Source organism: Talpa occidentalis, unplaced genomic scaffold (genome assembly GCF_014898055.3).
Source record: "Talpa occidentalis isolate TD23 unplaced genomic scaffold, MPIMG_talOcc4v2.1 talOcc4.13, whole genome shotgun sequence".
NCBI classification, from domain to species: Eukaryota; Metazoa; Chordata; class Mammalia; order Eulipotyphla; family Talpidae; genus Talpa; species Talpa occidentalis.
Window position 1 is genome coordinate 59,364,146 of NW_023601322.1, and position 13,599 is coordinate 59,377,744.

At 39.5% G+C, this 13,599-nt stretch overlaps 1 protein-coding gene across 1 annotated transcript in view; it reads right to left on the reverse strand.

Annotated features, from left to right (window-relative positions):
* The window catches only part of ARHGEF37 (Rho guanine nucleotide exchange factor 37), a 72,361-nt gene extending 59,000 nt beyond the window's left edge, over positions 1-13,361 (reverse strand). The window contains exon 1 of the mRNA XM_037508964.2: positions 13,268-13,361. The gene's annotated coding sequence lies outside the window, so the exon portion shown is untranslated. The remainder of the gene's footprint in view (positions 1-13,267) is intronic.
* Between the last annotated feature and the right edge of the window lie 238 nt (positions 13,362-13,599).

Sequence of the window (13,599 nt, forward strand, 5' to 3'; positions counted from 1 at the left end):
CACCCTCCTGCGCTTCTGACTGTACCCAGTGCTTGTATAAATAAATAAATAAATAAATAAATAAATAAATAAATAAATAAATAAATAAATAAATAAATCTTTAAAAAAAAAATATTTCCAAAGGTTACATACTGTGCGATTCATTTCTATGGCACACAAAATTATAGAGACTGGTAACAGATCATTGGCCACCTACTTAGGGAAGAGGGTGAAAGACAGACAGGAGCGACTATAAAGGAACAGCACCAAGGAGAACTTGATGGCAATAGAGTTGTTCTGTACCCACACCTATGATTAAATGGCATAGACCATCATACTCATGTATTTTACCAATGCCCACTTCCTGGTATTGATAATGTGTTTTATTTAGATAAAATGCAACCACTGGAGAAACCTGGATGGAGGGTACATAGAATCTATACTATCTGACTTAGGATTGATCTTTTATTATTAAAACGTAACAATAAATGAAAAGAAGCAATATATCATATAGCTTAAGTTATCCACTATCTCAGGTAAAATGCATCTTAAAAATCTGGGAGGGCATTCCTGGTGGCACAAGGGGTTAAGTCTCAGCTCTATGAAGCTATCGGCAGCCACTGCAGCACGTGTTCAATCCCTGGCCAGGGAGATAACCCACATGGCTCAGCAGACCTCTCCTGTCTTGCCTGCTGCTTCCCTCAGCAGTGTATTTCAGCCAATCTGCCTGTTCTCTTACTCTGTCTCTGGTGAATCCTCTCACACACATACATCCCACACCCCCGCCCACACACACCTCTGGCCTATACCCCAACTCTTGAATGCATAAATAAAATAAATCTTAAAAAAAAAATCCCTGGGAGAGTAGGTTGGGTGCGTTATTTCAGTCCCTGGTCAGGCCAGATAAGAAGGTTTATACCAGAGAACACACTCCAGAACATGTTCAGTCCTGACACCTCTTTGATGTTCTGTAACAGGCAATCAAGAACAAAACTCAACCCAGCACACAGTTGAGGCTCAAAAACAAAATGTCCAGGGCCTCCCTGGTGGCGCAGGTGGTTGAGTGCAGCACTGTGAAGCTGTCCAGCGTGGACAGCACTGTCTGCAGCACCAGTTCGATCCCAGCTGGCCGGTGAGGGTCCCAAATGGCGCAGCAGACCTCTCCTGTCTCGCCTGCTGCTCCTCTCAGCAGTGTATTTCATCAGTCTGCCTGTTCTGTTCCCCATTCTGTCCCTGGTGAATCCTCTCACCCTCCTGTGCCTCTGGCCTGTACCCCGGTTCTTGTATAAATAAATAAATCTTTAAAAAAAAATGTCCATGGAACGTTCTGCAGCAACTGCCTCTGACACTCAGGATAAAACCAAGTTAATTCTCTTTTCCTCTCTCTTCTCTAGCCACGCTGCTACAGAGGGATTTGGGCATTCACACATTCATTAAACAAATTTTTGGAGCATGAATGGCATGGATTCTGAGGACATAAAGATCACGAGGGGTGAAAAAAAAAGGGTTCTACTATAATGAGAGGATGTTAAAAATAAAAAAAACTGCTTATTTGTTCCAGGTTTCATCTAAGTAAAAGCAAGAAAGACTAAAGTAGTGTTATGGACAACCTGATTATGTTACCCATTTCAGGTAGAAGAAATAACAAAGGAGATGATTCTCAGAACCTAAGACATAAGACCTGAAACCATAAAATATATAGAAGGAAACATAGGCGAAACACTACATAACATGCACCTCAAAGACATCTTTACAGATGCATCACCCAAAGCAGTGATAGTGAAGGCAAAGATCAACAGCTGGGACTACATCAAATTAAAGAGCTTCTGCACAGCAAAAGAGACAATAACCTAAACAAAGAGAAACCCCATCGACTGGGAGAACATTTTTGCACCCAACACTAATGATAAAGTACTGATCACAAAAATCTACAAAGAGCTGATGAGACTCAACAACAACAAAGAAAATAATCCAGTCAAAAAATGGGCAGAAGAGCTAAAAAGAAACTTCTCTGAAGAGGAAATGCAAACAGCCAACAAGCATATGAAAAAATGTTCAACATCACTTGTCATCAGGGAAATGCAAATCAAAACTACAGTGAGATACCATCTTACACCAGTGAGAATGGCACATATTAAAAAAACTAGCAACAACAAATGTTGGTGAGGATGTGGAGAGAAAGGAACTCTCCTGCACTGTTGGTGGGAGTGCAAACTGGTCCAACCACTGTGGAGAGCTGTGTGGAGATTCCTCAACCTACTAAAGATAGAGCTTCCATATGATCCAGCAATTCCACTCCTAGGTATTTACCCAAATGATGCAGAAACATTAATTCCAAAAGGGCACCTGCACCCCTATGTTTATAGCAGCACTGTTTACAATAGCTAAGCTTTGGAAACAACCCAAATGCCCAAAAATAGATGACTGGATCAAGAAGATATGATATATATATATACACATATACACACACATACACACACACACACACACACACACAATGGAATATTACTCAGCAATCAACAAAGATAAACTCATGCAATTTGCAGCAACATGGATGGAGCTGGAAGGGATCATGCTCAGCGAAATAAGCAAGAGGAAGGATTAGAGTCAAAATAAGCGGGGGTACAATTGTATGTGGAATATAACCACAATGAAAAGCACACATTGTGTAAAAAATAAAAAATTACACAATAATTATATAAAATAAAATATTCAAAAAATAATAATTAAGCATCTCATCAGAAAAAAATAAGGGACTAGGAATAGACTAACTATAATAAAGAATAAAATCAAAATCAACAAGCAACTATAAACCAGAGACACACTACAGGGCGGGGAGGGCAGGGAGAGGAAGGATTATTAGGGTCAAAATAAGGGGAGTACAATTGTATGGGGAACATAACCAAAATGAAAAGGCATACATTGTGCAAAAATGAAAATTGATGTAAGAATTATATAAAATAAAATATTAAAAAAGAAAAAAAAAGAAGTGAATGGAGGAATGGAAATAAGCAGATTCCTGGGAAATTGAAACCACCATTTTAAAGTACTTTCAAAAGGTAAAATGTCACAGCAGGGAAATTTGAACATCCATCAGCCTTCCACTCCAGGTTTTAGAAGGATGTCACTTTGAACATTTAAGGAAAAAAGTTAAGGAAGTAATCTCTAGCCAGAAGCTCTAGAGAAAAGTATCCATGTGAGGCTATCAAAGGTGAATTCAGGCATCATGGCAGCAAAACCGTGCTGAAGAATAACGAAGAAACACCTATAGAACCAAGAGTGGTCACACGGGAGCCCCAGTTAACAAGCCTGGTTTATAAAGGGTGTGTGTATCCATCCTGTACAAAGAGCTTGCAAAACCCTAAAATCTAGAAGGTTCTGGGATTGACAAAATTGTAAGGTCACAGCCTTACTTTGCCAAGTATAGTTTAAGATTTATGTTTAGAAAAAAGCAAGAAACAGTCCTATGTGATGGCTATACTTTCCTTTTCTTAGCCCTAAAGCATCACTGTGGGAAGCATTGTGAAGGTTTAGAGTCCAGACCCACAGTCAATTGGCTGGCTTTCCTGGATAATTATGTAAATATATAAATAAGTAATAGCTTAATAATACATGTAAAGACCTAACAGACTGCAAAGTACATAGCAAGCTACTAACAATATTAGCAGGTTGGGTTTTGTTAATTATTGTTTAACAGGAAAGGATAGTAATACTATGGATCAGATGGTTGAAGATGTGGTCTAAGGATAGCTGGCTGCTCATATTCAAGCAGATGGCAAGAACAGCTAATCGTGATGATGTTATAATAAGTAATAAAAAACTATACACCCAGGCCTGACAAGAATGCAGCTAACACCAAAGGATGGAGCTGAGAGATGAGTCCTTATGACATCACTCAATCCAGTCATTATGGAGACCGAATTCCTCTGGATTTTAAAGCTAATACATTTTCATTCCCTACTGCACTTGGCCTAAGCCACTCTGAGTTTTGGATTTCAGCCACTTGATTAAAACAAATGGTCTGTCAGATCTTGGGAAGGGAAACAGAGATCACTTACAGTCAAGATAGGTCAACAACAACAAAAAAATAAAACAGGTTCTGTAAGACTCTCTTCATTCCCTTACAGAAAGTAGACTAGATCAGCAAGTCAAAGGAATGCCTTAGAATAGGGTATCTGGATCTCATAACATCCTTACAAAAAAGGAGTAAGATGTGGTAATGGAATAAGAGGTGGTGAGAGAAGCTGAAAGGTAAGGTATGAAGGAGGAAGCAAAGGACAATAATTTAGACCAAAAAAATGATAAAAATGCCAAATTCAAACAGTGTAGGTCAATTGTCAACCTCTGGACAGTGTCCTGTTTTATTGAACATAAATAAGCATTACTTCTTTTGGTGTCATCCTGCTCTAAGAACCTGTGAGTCTAAACTTCTACTCCTATACGAGCTCCTGACTCACGTTCATAGCAAAGTAGAGCAATCTTTCACAGGATGTAATTGACAGCTTCATTTTCCTGCTCGAAATCCAGACAAGTCTCCCTGATTGCCACCCCTCTACCAAAGAACCACAACTTCACCATTAAAAAAGAAACAACAGGCCCAAAATGGAGTCAGTTATGCCAAGACAAAGAAATGAAACTTCACATTGTTCCTTCCTTTTCAAGTCTATGGCCACTGCTCTCCCAAGGAAAGCTACTGCCTTTCTGCTTTTCTTCTTTTATATCCTGAGAACTTGGCTTGGTAACTATCAGGCTGAAAACCAAAATATCGCCAGACAGAGATATGGGTTATAAGCCACCACTTCTGCTACAGTGTACTGTCAGTGCCCCTGGGAGTTATCTTTATTTATGTATTTATTTTTTTTGCAAAATCAGAAGAATTATATTTCTTTTGGCTATCTTTGGGAGTGGCTCTTGGGTGAATAAAACATAACAGCAATTTTTTTTAAGACATTCTCCCTTAAGCTAAATGAATCCAGAGGGGAAGAAAAACATTCCAACATAGGTAGATGGGCTTGTCGGTATTTTGCTATCGGGTGTGGCTCCAAAAACCATTCAAAGTCTTATCTCAAAGTCCACCCAACTCCACCATCCCAAACCTTCATCTCAAAATGCTTGCAGGTATTTTTAAAAGTTTGATCTAAGGAAACTGGAATCTATGCCTTTGTGATATAAACTTTCTACCTCCACCTTCTCTAAGACCTAAGAGGCCCCACTTTGAAACACAAATTCAAAGGGAGAGGTTTTGAAGGGCAGGAAATGAAACTACTGGAAAGTGGGCTAATGAAAGTTAAGCGTCTTCTCCACAAACATTGGTAATAAAAGACTTTGGCCATCTGAGCAGATAAACTTGATTTTTTCCAATTGTGAGAAACAATATGAATCCAACTGTTCCTTTATAAATGAGGGGTCTTACATTGTGCCTGACTCATGGCTAAAATCCAAAATAAAAGTCTCATGTCCTCTGCATGTGCTCACATGTTGAGCCTGTGCTACCGTGTATGTTAATGTATTTCAAATTTTTGTCTCTGGATGCTATTGCCGAATTAATTTGTGAAAATTTTTATTTAATTGGATTCTGGTAAGTGCCTATATAAATTATATCTAAAATTAATAAATATAAAGCTTGATAAATTAAATGTTTTTCAATGTCATGTGACTTAGGGAAATTTGGGGTAAATAAAAGCTAAGTCAAACTTATCGGTGGAATTAAAAAAAATAGACACATCTTAAAAGCTATGAACAGTGGCTATAAAGCTAAAGTCTCTCCCTGTTTACTAAAGAGAAAATAAGAAAATAAGTTTGTGTTATTGTTACAGGGCAGGGAGAGGGGCACCCCAGAGCCCCCAAACCTGGCTGCTCTAAATAGCAGGTTCTGCCATCCACTGTATCAAGACAAAACATATAAGACCTTTAATGGAAAGGAACTTTAATACCATTAGTAAACAATACAGAAAAGACAAAGAATATAGTTTCTAAATCAAGTACCCAAAGTTACCCATCCCCTCGTGAGTAAAAGTTCACCCAAACGAGATTGGCCCAGAGCAGGTCCTGAAAACCTGCCACGAGTCTAAATTAGCACCTTCTGGCATAGAAAAGGGTCTGAAACAGTTAGACAAGTCTGGGAGGAAAAGAGCAAAATCAAAATCAAGATAACCTTGTAACCTTCCCACGGGTCTCTCACCCCTATCTATTTTACCGAGTCCAGGACCAAAAGGCAAGCGCAGTTTCTTCACATGTCACTCTGCTCCAAGTGCCGCCTCCAGGTCTCCTTCTGGCTCCCATCCTGCCTCTTTCCTTCCTCAGTCTCCTCTCTAGGTTCTTCTTCTCCCTGCCCAGCTCCACCCTCCTTTGGGTGGCAGGGAACCTGGAACTTCCCCTTTTCCTGGGCACCACCCTGTTACAGTATCTGTTACAAAATTTATAGTTGCCTAATGTTACATAAAGTTTCAGGAGTAGGTTAAACAACTTGGTGGGAGTAAATGCTTTAAATAGATGTAAACAGGATAAGAGTTTTTAGGTGAAATTTTCTGTAATGATTGTTTTATGATATGTCTACTTAAATGGTTTCCTAACTCTTTTTTGGCAACTCAAAACTTTAGAGTTGTTAAATTAAGTTAAATTAAATGATGAAAGCTTATTGAATATCTAGATTTACTATAAATAAGATAAAATACTGAGGCATTAATTACTGAACATAAATTTATTTATTTTAGCTTATTAAAGAGAAAATAAAAATGTGGGTCAATGAGTAAACATATCTTCTGCCACATTGAAAAATTAAATGAGGAAGCATGTTCTAGAAATTATGAAATACATTCATTAATTTGCCAATCTAAAGAATGCTGGTATAATAGATAGTTCATAATTGCTTACTTCTTAGTTTTTACTAGAAGTTAAGGTTTCTAAGGGTTAAGGATTCTAATTAATGTATGTAATTAAAGCTACAAGAAATACTAAAGGAAACATTCCTGTATGTAGAGAAAGCAAGATATGTTTTCACCAAGTGAATGTATGGAGATGTGCTTTTGTTAAAGGGAAAGAAAGTAATTTTGTCCCCAAATTGAGACTGGCTATCTAAAGATAATGAATTTGAAGGTAAAAAGGAGCATAGGGAAAGAAATTTTATGTGAGAACAAGTTGGGTAACATTGAATAAATTTGTTATAACAGCTTCTATTTCTTTTTTCTGTTCACATTATTTGTTTATTCATCAAGAGAAACTATTCCTTAGCCCAATCATTCATGTTTCATAGTTCAGGAATACAGGTCAGTGACAAACTTCCGTGGAAGTCAAGCCAGGGAAATTCTTTGTTTCAAGATCATTTTGCACTCTGAAAGATACCAGCCTTCCCCATCTCCCCAAAAGCTTTCATGGAGTCATAATTTCTTTAGAAATCTGCATATACCTTCTTTTCTGGTTCAGCCACACCAAACTTATAAGAAACTGCAAGTCCCAGAGATACAATGAATAGTCCAACAATATGAAATGGCAGATGCTTGGCCAGAAGGCCTCACATTGGAGGTTTCAACAATGCGCTGGAAGTCAGGAAGTCATCGCGACAGTTACTCTCAACATAAAGTGTTCTTCCACATGGAAGGAGAAACTGAGAGTGATTGAACCATAAGTGATTTTAAAATGCTTTAATATTAATATTATGTACTTATATAAAAGCAAAACCCCAATTTTCTTTTACACGCTAAATGGAGAAAGGTTTTCTTGGATTATTTTTTTAATAATAGATTATAAAGGGTTTTTCTCTTTTTATTTTCTGTAATCTGTTTAGAGAACAAAGATGTATTTTTAGCAACATAATTTCATCTTTATAATCAGGTCCTTGGTTATTTAAGTAAACCTAGTCTTCTTGAAAACAAAAGAGCTAAGTTTTGTCTATAACTGAAAGCTTCTATATTTGATTTTAAAACCTTTCATCATTACTTTAGTTAAATGGATAATAAAGCATTGTTTCATGATGAACTGTGATCCTTTTTAGTCAAATGTCCAAAATATTTTTATATTTTTGACCAACTTCCCAAATTAAAATTCTAAATGAAGTCTTTTTTATTGCTAAGGTGGTGGAAATTTTTCACAGTCTCTGGAACATCTCGCACATGATTTGTTCTCTTTCTCCTTATAAAAAAGAAATAACAAACTAGGCTTATTTGGTATGGTAAGCATAGCCAAATAAGAATATTAAGTCTTCTTTATTTTTTATTTGTAAAACTGTTCTAAAAATTGTGTGAAATTATATGAAGTCTGATACATCCTGGTATAATGTTAATACTAATTCTAGTTATTATCTGAAAATGGACAGCACAGAATAACATTTCCTTGTCAATTGCTTTATAGTAAACTCTGGACAGATGTTTAGCCATCTTTGGTCATTTATAGTTAATGTTTTACTCTGATGTTTTGGCAAAAATGTTCCTACAAAAGTGCTTCATCCTCAAGGAGATTCATGGGAAAAACTTGGACAAATACAGGTTCCTAATAACTTTAAGATCATAACACTGAACTGGGTAAAAATTTCCAGAACTAGTAGAAAAACTGGATTCAACTAAAACAAGAATTTATTACATGGAGTTTAAAAAATTTTTGTTGAAACATTGCTGATTCCTTAATGTTTGAAATCGTTCCCCTTAAGAACTATCCATGATTACAGCAATTTGGTAAAGAACACTTTTGTAAACAAATGAAACATTTTCCTTCCTACCTGATCCCTCCAGAATTTAGTCAATATAGCTAATTATTTGCATAAAGTTGATAAATATATTATACCCTCCTTGTAACAGGACACAATTGGAAATATTGGTTATATTATCAAGACTTTTTTTTAAAGACTTATGCATCTATGCACACAAGAACTGGGGTGTAGGCCAGAGGTGTGGGTGGTGAGAGGGTTCATCAGAGACAGAGCAGGGAACAGAACAGGAAGATTGACCGAAGTACACTGCTGCTGAGGGGAGCAGCGGGTGAGTCAGGAGAGGTCTGCTGTGCCATGTGGGTATAGCTCCCTGACTGGCTGGGGATCGAACTAGTGCCACAGAGGCTATGGACAGCTTTACAGTGCTGTGCTCAACCCCTTCGCCACCAGGAAGGCCCAAGACTTTGACAAAAATGGCATATTAGAGAAATTCACCTAAACTACAGGTATTGTAGGTAAAATCTGATAGTGAATTCTTGACTTGACCTCAAAAGATTTTGCAAAGTGCCAGCAAAGCAGTCTTAAAAAGAATTTCACTTACATCAATAACCAGGCCAAATTTTACACAAATTAGTATTAGAAAATATTGGAGATAATTGTAGAGAGAAAAATTGTGTTTGTACCTTTGTAGATACTAGCAATCCTGTTGATTATCTTTGAGGCTTTGTTATAGTCTGTAAACTGAACTGGATGCTGAATTCTAGTTTCTTCGAATATCTGGTTACAACTCTCCAAACTAATATTTCTAGTTTTCTCCCACTCTCCTCATTTGGAATCACTAAGAATGAAGACTGCCCTTGAATTTCCTTAGAAAAGACTACATCACCTCCTCCTCACTATTCACACGGCAGCCAAACTTCAAAGGCAGGAACCTTGAGAATATATCTCAGAGCTAGTGAAGGCTCCACCTGACATCTGGCTCTGGGCAGATGCAGGAAACTGCAAACCAAATTGACGAGGAGGAGAAGCAGCTGACATCGATGTGGGCTGTGTCCACCCAGAAAAGCATATCATACTTTAACTCTCTTTCTTCTTCTTCCTTTTACTCTGGTTTTGGCCTGGCAAGATAATGTCCTCATCTGCATCTCGCAAGCCCTTGCTAACGTGTGCACATGGGTGGGAGGGTGGGACAAGGTCTCTCAGACTGTTGGACTTGCCAAGAGTTCTGCCCATCACAAACTTCTCCCTGACTTCCAAAGCTTTCGTTTCTCTGAAAAAAAGCAAAACAAAACAAAACAAAAACCTCAGCTCCTATATTGTGTAAGACTCCCTAACTCTGGGGCCCCTTTCCTTGTTTCTAGTCATCAACACCCAATGCAGGAAACCTTGTTTCTAGGATCTGTGCAAAGAGAGGCACACCAGAGTTAACAGAATAAAACTATCTGAATAGGCTACAAATGTTTAAATCTGTAATATCACCCAACTCTTGAAGATACTGCAGAATCTGCTGCTAAAGCAATAGCTGCCCCACAGGCATGCTCCCACCACCACCCTGTCTCAAGAAAGAGGTGCAAGGTCAGAATCAGACCTAGTCGTGTGAAGAGGCTGCAGCCCCTGAAGATAGCTATCTCAGAGCAAATCAGTAACTTCAAGGAAAGACAGACTTTGAGGTTTATGACACCACTTAAAATTCCCAGTTCCCAGAAGATAAGGTTCTAACCAAACAGGGTAAATTTAACAATGCATAGATAATTTTCCTCAATGCATAGATAATATCAGATAAATACATTAACAGACACCTACCCAAATTTTCTTTGCCTCTACAGGAATCCTTGAAATAACTCTATATAAACCTTACTGAGAAGATCAGAATTTGGGGAGCTTTTCCAGAGTTACATGGGGCCTTTTTCCAGGCTCAAATCCTCACTCTTGATTCTTGAATAAATTCACTTAATTTTATTTGCTTCAATTTATTTTTAGTTGACAATGCTTTTTTTTTTTTAATTGTGCCATTTTAGATGTCTGCCAACAATATAGAAGACTTGCAGTTCTGTTCCTTCACATCTTCAACACTTGGTATAATCAGTCTTTTTCATTTCAACCATCCTAATAAGTATGACGCGATAGCTCATTTGTGGTTTTAATGGGCATTCCCCTAATGATTAATGATCTTGAATATCTTTTCAAGGGCTTATATGCCACCCATATATCTTCTTTGTACACCACATTTTGTAATTTAAATTATTTTTAAGAAAGCTCTTGCTCATTAACTAGACAAACCATACAGACATTGATAAAGAGGTTAATTAGTCCTCCATTACCAATCCCCAAATAGGTAGCCAAAGATACATAGGAATCACCAAGAGCACCAATTAGGTATGCAAATTCTTTCTTCCACAAAGTTTCTGATTCAGCAGGTCAGGGATGGACATTTTCACACGCCCCTGATCAAAAGTCCCTTGTATCAGGTATTCGAAGACGCAAGTTGTCTGCAGATCGTTTTTTTTGAGAAATTCTGCTCTTAATCTTGTCCTACTAAGGAATGGTTGAAGGAATGAAAGGTGTGCCTGGAGGGGGAAACATACAGAAGGGAAGAAGGGCTGCCTTCAAATAAAGAACCTATGCCTGAGAGCCTATGCCTGAGAGAACAAACATGTTTGCTCTATGCCCCATGGAGCACATAAAGGTCAAATCAGAAAAGTCAGAGCTATTTAGAAATATTAGGCCACAGAGCCAAGAAGGGAAGGAATTGCCAAAATCACTATGCTTGCAGAGGAAGGACTTCTAGGTTGAGAAATAAGTACTTGGGGATGACATACAGAGTGGGCAAAAGACATCCCAGAAACATGATAGAAAGAGAGAGTTTCTGAGGAAAAACTCCCCTCTATAAACACATGAAAAGGACTACAACTCACTAGACAGGTAATGTGTGTCTTAACACAAACCAAGTAGCAGCTATTTGCCCTAAGTCATATTTTCCTGGCTTTATCTGCAAAGCCTAAAATGGCAGAGAAAGAAGGAGGCACAGTATTTTGCAAGAGCAGTCCTTACAAATTTTGTAATGGCAGTTCTTGCCCAGGCCCTGTTCTTACAATTTTGGATGCAGAGATTTTTTAAATTCTTAAGCCTGTCAAGAAACAAGCAACAGACTCTAGCTCAACAAGCATCATTTTGCTTCCATTATGGAACCTAACCACACGCCCCGCACATACAATCGTTAATTAAACAAAATGCTTTTATTTGATCTAGAGCAGAATCAACCAAGGCACCGGTTAGCACAGTAAGCTGCTGACCCAAGGGGATGTGAGCCAACTGCCAACAGCTCCTGTACCCTGGCAGAAACTCAGCTGAGCCTCCACCTCTGGGTAATGTTGGGTGTTGCCTGGATCCCCATTTATGTCCTCCTCTTTCTTCTCATTTAAAAACAAACCATTCAAAGAGGTTAGTGAGGCCCAATAAACAGTCCTTGTTAGAATGTCTGGTAGTTTCCACATAGATACATTCAGCATTTCACCCTGGGTCAAATATTGAGAGTGGTGCTTTATTCTAAATAAGTACACTCTTACTTCAGTTCTGTCACCAACTTTATGTTTGCATGTTTATAATTTTATTTATTTCAGATGCAGCCCAATTTCTTGCAGGTCATCCTTTCCAAACTGGCAGCGCCATGATTAGTCAGCACTTTTATGGAGCAGATACTACATGCCAGGCTCTGGGCTCATTCATTCTTAAGTTTAACAATAACTGAAGGATGAAGCAAACAATCTTAACTCCATTTTACAAATAAAACTGGATCTTAGATAGGCTAAACTCTGTGTCCAAAATCACACAGTTAGCTGTGTCCAGCAGTTGTCTGGACTCAAGGTAAGTAAGTACTCATTCCTTCACCAGTTGCTTTCTTTCAAAGGAGCAATGAAATTACTCTGGAATGGCACAACCCAAGGGCCAGGCTTCAGCCTCTCCTTACGGCAGGAATGCCTCATGCCAGATCTGAAACTGTGTTTCATGGGCATGAACCCCTTTGTGGGAAAGGGATCCAGATTCCAAAGGGCTCAGTGATTCCAAGAAGGTTTAGAACCAGTGCCTGGGCAAACTGTGGGCATCTCCACTCCCCTTTAAATTTCGGGTGCTCACAGTGTGGGGGGCACAGACATTCTGGCTTTGAGTTCCAGTTTCAGCAATATTTTCCTGAGGGCCGCTGGTCAAGGCAGCTCACCTTATGGACCTCATATCTACATTCTCTTTACCCCTGGCCTTGTCCGTCTATTCATAATTTTACTGTCCATGGCAAAATTCTTTACCATTGTTTGCATTATTCCATTGTTTAAACATGAGTTCTTTTGAAAAACTGCCCCAATTCGAAACAGGTAGGGATAAACAGACACCAGGGATAAGAATTAGTTCTCACTAGACCAGCTTACCTCTTTGAGCCTCAGTTCCCCTCTGTAACCCAACACCTGGATCACATGGTCAGGTTGCTTGCATTCCTATAAGGCTCAAACACACAGCTAGATACCCAGCGATCCCCACCGTGAAGGCTCCTGCGGTCCCCCCACCTCCCTTTTCGGATCTGTCCAGCAGCTATTTCCCGGGCCCCCTCCCCGACCCCATCCAGCCGGCCAGCCCCAATGGCCTTGGCAGACTCACCGCGCGCGCCAGATGCCTAGCTCACGCGCGTAGCTCCGCCACCAGGTGAAAGTGCAACCCCGGCCAAAGGGGCTCCCTGCTCCCCCGACCCGCGCCGCGGCGAGTCCCACGAAGGGCGCGGGAGGGCGCGGCTCTGCTCACTCTGCGCGCGTGCGTGCGCCGTGGAGGCAGTGGGGGCGGCGGATCCCCTGCCTTTGTTAATTGTCTCTCTGAAGTCAGGTTGTTTTTCACTCTCTGCTACTGGGGCGGCCTGGCCGCAGCAGCCACCCGCCGTGACTTGGCCCGCAGCCATGCCAGGGATCCACCCACTGCTCACTAAGCCGCCTGCTCCT